Source organism: Myxine glutinosa, chromosome 12 (genome assembly GCF_964187855.1).
Source record: "Myxine glutinosa chromosome 12, kmMyxGlut1.1, whole genome shotgun sequence".
Lineage (NCBI taxonomy): Eukaryota > Metazoa > Chordata > Myxini > Myxiniformes > Myxinidae > Myxine > Myxine glutinosa.
The window spans coordinates 63,607,834-63,620,242 of NC_136272.1; the positions used below are offsets into that span (position 1 = coordinate 63,607,834).

Sequence of the window (12,409 nt, forward strand, 5' to 3'; positions counted from 1 at the left end):
TACAGTATTTACAAGCGGATATGGAGGCCAAATCCCATATCCGCAACAATATATTGTATATATATAATGTATAATGTGTATTTATGTATATTTATTATTTAATGTATATTTACTATATATTTATTTTTAATATTATATTTAATGTATATATATAATTATGTATTTATTTTGTGTATATACAGCCCAAAAAATGGGAATTCCTATTTTTGCATGGGGGAAAATTCATCACTGATGTGGCACCCCTAAATATTATTGGATTCCATTCAAATTTGGTGTGGTTTCCTTTGACACCAAAAGGAACAAATGTAGACCATGTCCCGGAGAAAATCTGCATTTTGCTTTTTTGAAGCCCACCCTAACACACAAGCAAAAAGGAGCAATCAAGTTATTTACTAGCAATGGATGGAAGAAGCAGGTGACACAGGGAAATCATTAGCTTATACTATGCAGTTTACTTATAAACCCCAGGACAACATTCAAGACAGACGACGTTCACACTTACACGGGGGAAATTGCAGGCAGGTATGGCTTGAGGATGGATGGTTGTTTTGGGAGGCAATGGAGGGTCCAGCGTGGATTGCTGCCTGGCGCGCCCTTTTCGTGGCCTGCGTCCCCTTAGCTGCAGCGCAGCTGGTCGCACGATGGCTCGCAGGCTCGGTCCCACCTGCTTGTTCAGATGTCTTCCTTCTCCCCAGCAACAACGAGCGACAGCAAGCAAGAGGACGGGGTAAGAGCAAGAGGACGGGGTCAGAGCAAGAGGACGGGGTCAGAGCAAGAGGACGGAGTGCGTCCCGCGGCGGTTTATATTGGTTTCTCCCCGAACCTTCGCGCACTTTCTCGGGGGTTCCCGCTCCGCCCTCTCTTAGCCAAACCCCTTGTTCTGGGTTGGATGAGCGGGGCCGACTTACTCCTCCCCCCTATGACGAGGGGGCGACCCGTCTTCTCTAGCCACTCCCCTTGTTCGTAATGGCCGCAAATGTCGAAAACCGGTCAGCAGCTGCAGGTAATGCGCCGTCACGTTGCACAGCAGTTCAGTACTGCAATAAACGGTTGCTGTCAAAGCTCAAGTGGGGGAATCCCTGGCACTTGAGCTGCCATGGATCATCGGAGGGGCCTACGCTTATTTCGTTTGATGCAATGCAGAGTCAATCTAGTGGGAAACACATATTTAGCCTACATAGAATAAGGAAATAAGCTATTTAAAAAAGATATATCGTGGCCTGTCTGTAGGTTCATGGAATTAACTAGGGGGACGTCTTTCGATCTTATTTACTCTACGAGGGCCAGTTAAAACACAGCAAACCAGTTCTCACATTCTTTACACTTTCCAAATTCGTTACACTTCACCCTCCTTTCTTCAGGGCCGTCCCCGGGCCTACAACTTTAATTTAGTGTGACATGTAGGTGTAGTTCCCTCTACTTTTAACCTGACCCTGAGTGTGACGATTTTAAAACACAAATAAGTATGTCCCCCTATTGCATTGCACCCTGTCTAACAGACTCAAGCCCACAGCTAACCGAATTACGGAATTGTTCTCAAACTATACATTTACGGTGGGGAGCATTATTTACAGTGACGTTATTTCTTATTTACAACGCAACCCAGGACCTGTGTTTTTTTTCCTTTTTAGGGAACAAGAAAAAGAAATTCCTGTTGGGAGGGAGGAGACAGCACGCATTGCATCGATGCACCAGTACCAATACCACCAAAGCACCCAAAAGCACCACAAAGCACCACAAAGCACCAAAAGCACCACTCGGTGCACAGTCACCACTGTTCATAATAAACACAACAAAACAACTGGTGGTGGTCTTCTCTTTTTCTGCTGGGCCGATGTTCTTCCCGACGTCTTCTGGCTTCATGCGGCCTACTTGGAAATAATAAAAAGCACAACTTGTGTTCATTTTTATTTAGGGCCTCAGGGGCCAACTAAGGGTGGTCCACCTGTTTGGCATAGGTGCCACCTTACCGAGGTCCGCAAGCAAGATTCCCTGGCCACTATGGCCGGTCTCCAACAGAGGTGCCCTGCCCCAGAACCTGGGGTCCATCAAGTGGTACTTGGCCGCAGAACAGTGGTCCATAAAGTGGTACATCAACGCAATGCATGCTGGTTCTGAGAATCTCGTGCGCACAATGGCCACCTCACGCACGCTCCCCTCGGCGCCCAATGGCGCACAGGTCCTCAAGTGGGAGACAAAAGGGGGGAAGACAAATGAGCGAGGGGTAAGGTCACAAGGGTACACATCAATAAAGGCAATGCAGGGTGAAGTGCGTACGGAGAGCGAAGTGAGAAAAACTCGTCCCTACCGTACGTCACCCCCCCTGTCACCTACACTACCCTTGCCCTTACCCCATATTTACAACAATTTGCACCTTTACAAATTCGTCACTACGTCTTGTCTTCCCCATCTTTCCCTTCTACACCAAATTCGTCTCCAATCCCTCTACTTCAAAATTTGCCATCACCCAATTCATCATCAATCCTCATAAGGAGGAAGAGACGGAACAACAAAGCACAATGTCACACCCACGTCATGATGCGTCTCACAATCCAAAACATTTGCATCAAAAATAATTAAACATGGCATGGTGTGGAGTACCTGTCACCTCAGGTGAGTGGATGCAGATGGTGCGAGGAGACTTCCTAATCCTAACTATCCTCTAAATGACCTTAACACACTTTACACTACCCGGGGTCTCTCCCTGCCAATCCATTGGCCAACTTACACTATGGGTTCTAAAAACCAAATTCCCATTGACCAAACTGTGGTGCTTCTCAATTTGGGGTCTCACTCCCCCGATTCATCTCCCGGTGCCCTTGCACAATTTCTGGGCTGTGACGTGTAGCTCTCCCAGCAGGTCTACCCACCTGCACACCTCCACCACTGCAGTTGCCACCCGAGCTTACCTAGCTCCTTAACCTAACCTATCTAACTGGGGAAGGCCCCTCCTGGCTCTGTCACCCCTTGGTGCCCACTGGCACTGGGCTACCCGGGTCCGTCCTCCGGATCCTCGGGCCCCATCCACACAGCTCTACCGGCTCCCAGAGCCCACCTGCGGCCTCACCTGGCCGACATCCTCACAGTGGTGGAGTGCCCAAACCAACTACACACACTAACAGGCTACACGCCCAGCCATTTCCACAACACTAATGCACCCATCCAAAGACCATTCTTTCACCCGCACCACAGATGCCAATATCCAACCACAATTTACCTATACCCTCTACCTAACACTTACACTACCCGCCCCGGGTATTCGTGATGGGGGTCCATCCTTCCCCCATTCACACCTTCGCACCATCCACTCCACTCCACAGTTTCCACCATACTCACTCCACGACCATCCATTCCAAGACTCCATATATTCCACATTCCATGTATTCCACACACCTGTTGGTGCACACCTGTGCACTCACACCTGGTGCCACCTGCACCCTCCTTCCTTCCTGGACCATTCGGTCGATACAACACTCATCACTATCACTATCACTCATACACTGCTCCATACACCTGTTCAGTTGCACACCTGTGCAATCACACCTGTTCCTTACACACTTTTCACATTACACTTCTATACACCTCCAACACTCACACGGCATCATCTGAACTAACTGTTGCCCTGCTAACTTAGTGCTCCCCTGTCTTCCCTTTAAACTAAGCACATATCACGTCATTATCATCCACTCTAATCTACCTGCGTCCCCACTACAGGTATCAGTCACTACCTAACCTTAACGTTACCTAATGTCATCTTCTAGGTCCCTACACACAATATCCTAACCCACCCAGGCTAGTTTTCACTGCCATAAACCCCATAAGCTAGTGCTCCTTTGCCCCCTCCTTTTGTGAGGGATGACAGAGTTACCATCCCACCACATCGGGGAGGTCCCACTATCAATTTTGCTCACCAAATTTCAACCAATCAAAAATTTTCCAATTACTGCCAATTCTATTCACTTTTCGAAATTTCGTATCAAATCACTATCACTATCACTATCACCATCATCACAGTCCGCTATATCCTAGCCTCGGTGCGTCGTGACATCATTAAACTCGGTTCGTAAAGCCGAGCAATGAATTCGGGTGGTTTGGTCGTCTGCAGGTTGAATCCGTCCGGCTTTCGGTTCAAGGGAGGTGGTTTGGTTGGGCCGAGATTCCACGCACCATCTCGGCGCGGCACCTTGCGGTCCCGGGCCCGATGGCTCAATCTCCCCCAGTCGGAACCCCGTCCCCGCCAGGGGGCACCGTCCGCTTCCTCCCACTCGCCCTCGAACCGGACCGGTCGCCTCGCCCGACAAGGCCCGGACTCGACCGTGCAGGGCGGGGCCAAGCCCGAATCGGCAACGACGCTTCGAAGAGAAGCGACGCAGCATCGATCCGCGCCGGGCCTGGCATCCAACAAAGCGCACCGCGCCCCGAGTGCTTGCATCGGCTATCCGTCGCCCTAAACGCTGCCCCGTTCAACGTCGATGCTTTACTCGCATGCCCACACGCACACGCGACCCTTTTGACACTCACAAAACCCGGCGTTCCAATGCCGTCCGTACATTCCACACACTCCGTCCATTCCACCAACGCACTCCCTGTTACACACCACACCTCTCGCGCACACTCGCCGTTCGCACACTCCCTTAACACACCTCGCGCACCGTCTTGCGCACTCTCCCCACTCGGTACGTACTCCGTACCACTTACCATGGGCGTGCTCTCTTGCATCCACCCACTAACGCGCTCAGATGGGCTCTCCCACACCCGCGCCACGACCAACTCAGGTGTGCTTCCTCGCACACGTTCCACCACCACCTTGCTCTCCGTGTCACACTCCCCCCCGCACGTACACTCCGTATTGCTCTCACTCCCTGTGTCACACTCCGTACACCCCGACGTGCATTCTCGCTCGCACTCGGTATCACACTCGCGCTTCGTAACACGCTCACCCCTTGACGCACACTTTTTTTTCACACGCGACCCTTCACCAACGCCCGGGTGCTTCCTTGATCCCAATCGCGCGACAATTCTCTTGTCGTCAAACATCCTTCTACAAAATCTCCCCGCACAATACACAGCACGACTCACCTGGGGGATCCTCCTCCTTCGCTCCAACACCACCTGCAAACTTTCATTGGTGTTATTAAGCACAGCATCGTGATGTGAGCAGGGACTTTGCACATTTTCCATTTCTCCCTGCAATTCCCGGGCTATCTCCGTCGTCTCTTCAATTTTAACTATACCCGCTACTTTTGCTTTTTCGACCGCTGGCTTTATTAAAATTCCCTCTACTTCAGCGGTCACCGGCTGCCCCATACCCCGGGTCGCGATTTCTACCTTCGTCATTTTACCCGCGCTTTTCTCCACTTCGCCCAACCAGCGCTTCTCGCCCCGCTTTACCTCGTCGTGCACCCCTGGGACCCTTTCGCCCAACCTGTGGTCTCTGTCCCTCTCCGCTTCCCTTACCTCATATGCGACTCTGTCCCTCGCCATTCCCTCAGTTATTTCTTTAATTTGGTTTCCCCAGTCATTTTTGACTTGCTCCCTCATCTCGGCCATAAGGGCCGCCATTCCAGCCATAAATGATTGCATGACTTCACCCGTTGGTACAGAGGGCGCGGCTCTCGCCACCATGTGCGAGGCGCCATTTTGTGCCTCTTCAACCACGTGCGCGAGGGCGCCATTTTGTGCGCCTGATACTCCCTCAACCACATTGCCATTGTTCTCCTCCTCCCTTTCCTCCACATACATTTCCCCGAGGTCCTGGGTTACCCCTAACCCGTCTATCTCCCCCACCGACATCCGATCGCCTTGATTGTCCATGGCGCGATCTCAAAATTCGGGTTTTATAAAACAACAAAATTTCGGCAGCTCGTAATTTTGACCTCGTATCCCACTCCTAGACACCAATTGTTACGGGTCGCGGACAAGATGTTACTTTGGGCCGAGCGGATGGTCAACCGCGACCGTTACAGGATCCCCGATTAGCCCGACTCCCCCAAACGTTGACCAAATCGCGCCACAGGTATTCAATTTGGAAACCTCTAAAGCGACCGAAAGAGAAGGAAGAGTGCGCCTGACCTCTTTCGTGGCCTCTTCAAAACAGCTGTTCACCACCATCTCTTATCTTCCCCCATCCAAAACCTTGATCTTTTCTACCCCCACTAATTCACCCCAGATCCACCTTGTTTGAAATTCCAACTTCTTTCCTGGAAGTCTTGGCAGTGTCCATATGTTTTATACCTCTCCCACCCCCCACCCCCCCCTTTCCATGCCTTCCCCCCAAAGCCCTCTCCCTCCCACAGTTCTCTCGATGTCTCCATGTCTCTCGGTCCCTGCTCTCAAATGTTGTGTTTGTGTCCTTCCCCCTCTCTCCCCATCTTGTCTACCGCTCCCGATGTTATTTGTTTTGTGTGTCTGTTTGTCTTTCTGTGTGATTAATGTTCGCTCTTTCACGAGCCTCGATCTTGTATACAAAAAAAAAGAAAAAAAAGAAAAAAAAAGAGAGGCGGAAGACAGAGTACAGAGGAAGAACAGATTTATTATACACACACAAGCAAAAAGGAGCAATCAAGTTATTTACAAGCAATGGATGGAAGAAGCAGGTGACACAGGGAAATCATTAGCTTATACTATGCAGTTTACTTATAGACCCCAGGACAACATTCAAGACAGACGACGTTCACACTTACACGGGGGAAATTGCAGGCAGGTATGGCTTGAGGATGGATGGTTGTTTTGGGAGGCAATGGAGGGTCCAGCCTGGATTGCTGCCTGGCGCGCCCTTTTCGTGGCCTGCGTCCCCTTAGCTGCAGCGCAGCTGGTCGCACGATGGCTCGCAGGCTCGGTCCCACCTGCTTGTTCAGGCGTCTTCCTTCTCCCCAGCAACAACGAGCGACAGCAAGCAAGAGGACGGGGTAAGAGCAAGAGGACGGGGTCAGAGCAAGAGGACGGGGTCAGAGCAAGAGGACGGAGTGCGTCCCGCGGCGGTTTATATTGGTTTCTCCCCGAACCTTCGCGCACTTTCTCGGGGGTTCCCGCTCCGCCCTCTCTTAGCCAAACCCCTTGTTCTGGGTTGGATGAGCGGGGCCGACTTACTCCTCCCCCCTATGACGAGGGGGCGACCCATCTTCTCTAGCCACTCCCCTTGTTCGTAATGGCCGCAAATGTCGAAAACCGGTCAGCAGCTGCAGGTAATGCGCCGTCACGTTGCACAGCAGTTCAGTACTGCAATAAACGGTTGCTGTCAATGCTCAAGTGGGGGAATCCCTGGCACTTGAGCTGCCATGGATCATCGGAGGGGCCTACGCTTATTTCGTTTGATGCAATGCAGAGTCAATCTAGTGGGAAACACATATTTAGCCTACATAGAATAAGGAAATAAGCTATTTAAAAAAGATATATCGTGGCCTGTCTGTAGGTTCATGGAATTAACTAGGGGGACGTCTTTCGATCTTATTTACTCTACGAGGGCCAGTTAAAACACAGCAAACCAGTTCTCACATTCTTTACACTTTCCAAATTCGTTACAATATATATATATATATATATATAAAATAGCAAAAGTCCATCATCTAGAGAGAATTTAGAAAACACCGCATGTACAATGGAGCGGTGGTGTATCGAGGAAAAATGACGCTCGGGGCGAGATGTCAAATTGCCGCCCGTCGTAACTTCCTATAAGTCTTTGAATACTGTGTGTGCCCCCATATGTGTGCGCGTGTGTGTGTCCGTGTGTGTGCAGTGTCCGTGTCAGGGCTGTAGCCTTTTTACCATTTTAGTTTTGTCATCAAATTTTCACCAAAGCTTTTTATTATGAGAATATGGATAAGGCAAATTAATGATTTTTTCAAAAGGTCAAAGGTCAGCATCACATAAAATCATCAATTTTCATGCGATTGACCTGAAATTTTAAGAATTTGCATATGGGTCAATTCATTTGTTCGCCAATCAAAAGCTAGAATCACACACGTGAGAAAGGTTGATGTTGCCATCAACAACGCCCTCCGCATTGCAGCTGGTTGCTTGAAGCCCACCCCGGCATTCCACCTGCCACTGCCAGTCCGAGCGGGAATCGCCCCGGCCGGCCTCCGACGGGAGGCTGCTACCCTCGCCCTGGCAAGGAATGCCCAGAAACACGACTGGCACATCCTGCACAACACCACAACGATAGTGGCGCCTCCAAGCAGACTCAAGTCCCGCCATCCCTACAACAGGGCGGCACAAGAGATGCTCAGTTCTATCCCTGAGGACCTGTGTAGAAGCGCATGGCTGGCGGCATCTTGGAAGCAGGTGTGGGAAACGGCCGGGCCCACCCGCATCCACCGCTACATCTGGGACCCGGGAGGTGGCGTCGTAGGAGAAGACCTACCACGCCTGCAATGGACCTTGCTGAACCGTCTACATACGGGGGTCGGCCGCTTCAAATCATCGCTGAAGATGTGGGGCCTGGCAGACAGCGCCGCGTGCGAGTGCGACGAGCCTGAGCAGACTGCCGAACACATATTTACCACCTGCCCCCTATGCAGACCACCTTCAGAAGCCGGCCTCTTCGACGTAGGACCAGAGACGAGGGCATGGCTGCACGACACTGAGCTGGCCATCTGATGATACACGAAAGAAAGAAAGAAGCTAGAATCAGACTGGTTTTTTTAAAATCTAAAGCTCAAAGGTCAAGGCTGCATGGAATCATCAATTTTCATTTTGTGTTTTTTAAACTGTTTGTTATTTTGAGCTTACAGAAAAAGAAGAAGGAGAAGTCTTAATACAAACGCACGTGGACGGGCTTTGCATTTTCAGATGCTTTCTGGTTTAGCAGTTGGAACTGCTGTTAAACTCAATTCTGCAGTTAAAATGTTGAAATTCGGTCAGGTTAAGAGTTTGTAGAACGTATCGCATTTTAGTTTTTAACCGTGTGCAGAAATAAAATAAAGGCACGAACACCAGCATGTCGGGACTCTGTACAGGAACCGGCATCCACCTACCACCTCCCCCCCCCCACCACCACCCCCATCCCAACCACCACTCCACCACCTCCCAACCACCACTTCACCCTCCACCCCCCCTCCCAACCACCACTCCACCCTTCACCCCCCTCCCAAACAACACTCCACCCTCCACCCCCCTCCCAACCACCACTCCACCCTCCACCCCCCGCCCAACCACCACTCCACCCTCCACTCCCCTCCCATCCACCACCCCTCCCAACCACCACCCCTCCCAACCACCACTCCACCCTCCCTCCCAACAACCACTCCACCCTCCCTCCCAACCACCACTCCACCCTCCACCCCCCCCTCCCAAACACCACTTGACCCTCCCCTCCCCCTCCCAACCACCACTCCACCCTCCCCTCCCCCTCCCAACCACCACTCCACCCTCTCCTCCCCCTTCCAACCACCACTCCACCCTCCCCTCCCCCTCCCAACCACCACTCCACCCTCCCCACCCCCTCCCAACCACCACTCCACCCTCTCCTCCCCCTTCCAACCACCACTCCACCCTCCCCTCCCCCTCCCAATCACCACTCCAACCTCCCCTCCCAACCACCACTCCACCTTCCCCTCCCCCTCCCGACCACCACTCCATCCTCCCCTCCCCCTCCCAACAACCACTCCAAAGGTAGGCCAATACGTTCCCCTGGGCGGGTTGCACCGTATGAGCAGTCAGAAGTGACCGAGCGAAGTTACCATCGAAATGCTGATGCAATTCTACACCCCCCACTCTTCAACACAGTATGCCAATCCAGACATGCAATGCAAATTCAAAACAGTTGAACAAATGCAAATCCTTTACTCAAAATCAAGAAGAAAAAAACACAGGGTATATCACCAAGGAATAGATAAATCATAAGGAAAAGAAATCCCGCTGATATGCAGTGGCAAAGAGCAAGTAATTAAAAGACAGACAGGCACCAAGACAAAACAGACAAGACAATTAAACGACCCACCCAGTATCCCTAGCTGATCCCAGAGGGGAGGGATGGGGAAGCAAAACAAATAAATATTCACCAGGATATAAAGAAAATAAAAGGTAAAATAAAACCGGGAGGGGAGGAGGGAAATTCAGGCCTGTTTCAGGTGGCGATCCGGCTGCCTCGCCCCAGACACGTGTCCTGAGGCTCTTCTCCTTCCCTCCACTCTTCTCTTTCTCAGTGGGTGTCCTCAAACTCCATGAACAACTTGCCCAGAGCAGTTTCTGCAAAACCATGAAGCCGCACGTTGTCTCCAGTCGGCTCAGACGAAACTTGACGAGAAAATGCTTCGGCTCCCTCTCGTCCTTTTCCTCACGATCCCACGTGCACTGAGAAAATCCTCCTCCACCCCAATCTCTCCGGCACCGACTGTGCCTCCAACAGGCAGCCCACAGAGATATTAATTAAAGCCTCCAAAAGCTCACACAGGCCGAGATTCTCGTCAAAACATGGACCGCGCATCCTGCGTTCGTTTTCGCCTTTCTCCACCGACCTGACCCACTCTTCTTCCCCCTCTCATTCTCTTGTTTCTTTCTCCCAGAGGTTATTTCTCTATTCAATCATGTAGAGCTCCGGTGGGAGGGAGAAGGTCGATAAGGAAGATCTTTGTTTTTCTTTTAACAAAATAATAAAAACTAGAACTGCCACTTTAAAACTGCTGGCAGTGATGACCGGTTTACTCGCACCCACTTTTGATACAACCCCACTTTTGATACAACCCCACTTTTGATACAACCCCACTTTCATTGGACATGCTTTGACACAACCCCCTTGGATACAACCCTGACACACACACACACACACACACACACACACACACACACACACACACACACATCCCCCCTACCCCCACCCACACCCCTCCCCCCAAACACACACACACACATCCCCCCTACCCCCACCCACACCCCTCCCCCCAAACACACACCCCTCCAAACACACACACACACCAACCCCCCCCCCCCCCCGCCTACACACACATCCCTCCATCCCGCAGAAAAAACAAATAGAAAACTAATGTTATGCTTGGCATTTTAATATTATACAGAAAAATGAAGGACCATGAAGAGGTCCCTTTGAAACCAAGAGATTGTAACTGCATTGAAAATAGATTTACTTCTTCATGTATCTGTATGAAACAGATTGGCGCTCCTTTATATGAACTTTTCTAGAACATTACTTGGTTCCTCCTAAGAACACAAGGGTAGTTCAGCATGCACACGATATTTTTTGAATGTCCCTTCTTTTCTATACTTTGCAACATGGCATATACCATATAAAGGGGCCTTTTCTATGCGGCTGGCATTTTCCCCAATAATCTCAATACAATCGATATTTAACACAGTATTTTGCTATCGTATCAATCTATGATTGGAGTTACGCTGTTTGACAAGAAAATAGAGATATTGAGTTTAAATATGAATGAGGAAATGACATGAAGCTTTTAAGTCAATGGGAAATCGTATCAATGAGGAAATGACAGCTATTTTAAAGACCTGGAGGGTGGAGAGGGATTGAAGAGAGTGAGGGAGTTTGTTCCAGAGGCGGGAGAAAAGAGGAATGAAGGAGTGAAGGTGAGCAGAGAGCCTTGATTTTGGCAGTTTAACCATAAGAGGGTTGCAGGCAGATCTTGTGCGACCTGAAGGAATATTGGGGGGACAGAGCACAGAGAGAGCTGGAGGAGCAAAGCCGGAGAGGAGTCGGTAGAAGATAGACTGCCAACCTGCCTGCGGTGAGAGAGTGAAATGCCCTCAGAATCACCTTCATCGCGGGAGATTCCAATGATTCTGAAAACTTTTGATTCAACAGCGTGAAGCCGAGCTAGGTGTGAGGCAAGAGCACCAGCCCAGAGGGGAGAACAGTATTCCATTGAGCTGCGGATGAAAGCCTTGTATGTGGTGAGGAGCTCAGGTGTGCCAAGGAAGGACTTCGCACGACAGACGATGCCCAATCGGTGACTGGCTTTGGAGGCCAGATTTGAAATGTGGTTTTCCCAGGAAAGATTATGGCAGATAGTGAGACCCAAAAACTTGAGTGACAGAACTTCTTGGAGAGGATTGTTGAGAAAGTAGATGGGAGGGTTGTCCAGTCGGTCTTTTCGGAGAGACATCGTAAGAGTGTGAGATTTGTCAGGATTGAAAGACATGTTCCACTTGTTTGACCAGTCTGTGATTTTGTCCAGGTCTGCAGAGAGTGAGGAGGCTGCAGACTGCCGATCTGAGGGATGAGGAATGCAGCGGCAGATAGTGGAGTTATCAGCAAAGAGATACAGAGGATTTTCAAGAGAGTCGGAGAGATCATTGATTAAGATCAGAAAAAGCACAGGGCCCAGAACACTGCCTTGGGGAACTCCAGCCTGAACAGGAAGAGGAGATGAGAGAAACCCATTCAGGGCCACACGTTGACTACGACTAGAGAGGAAGTCCGCCAGCCATGCGTGGAGAT

At 50.4% G+C, this 12,409-nt stretch overlaps 1 protein-coding gene across 4 annotated transcripts in view; it reads right to left on the reverse strand.

The window, feature by feature from the left end:
- Nucleotides 1-12,409, reverse strand: part of LOC144888543 (uncharacterized) — a 45,521-nt gene that overhangs the window by 9,161 nt on the left and 23,951 nt on the right. The window contains exon 2 of one of the 4 annotated variants that reach the window (XM_078766893.1): nucleotides 1,971-2,182. The exons of 1 other annotated variant lie outside the window; for it this stretch is intronic. The gene's annotated coding sequence lies outside the window, so the exon portion shown is untranslated. Of the gene's footprint in view, nucleotides 1-502; nucleotides 1,913-1,970; nucleotides 2,183-6,683; nucleotides 8,182-12,409 lie in introns of those variants that run through there. 2 more of the 4 variants (XM_078766895.1, XM_078766894.1) reach the window with 2 other exon arrangements.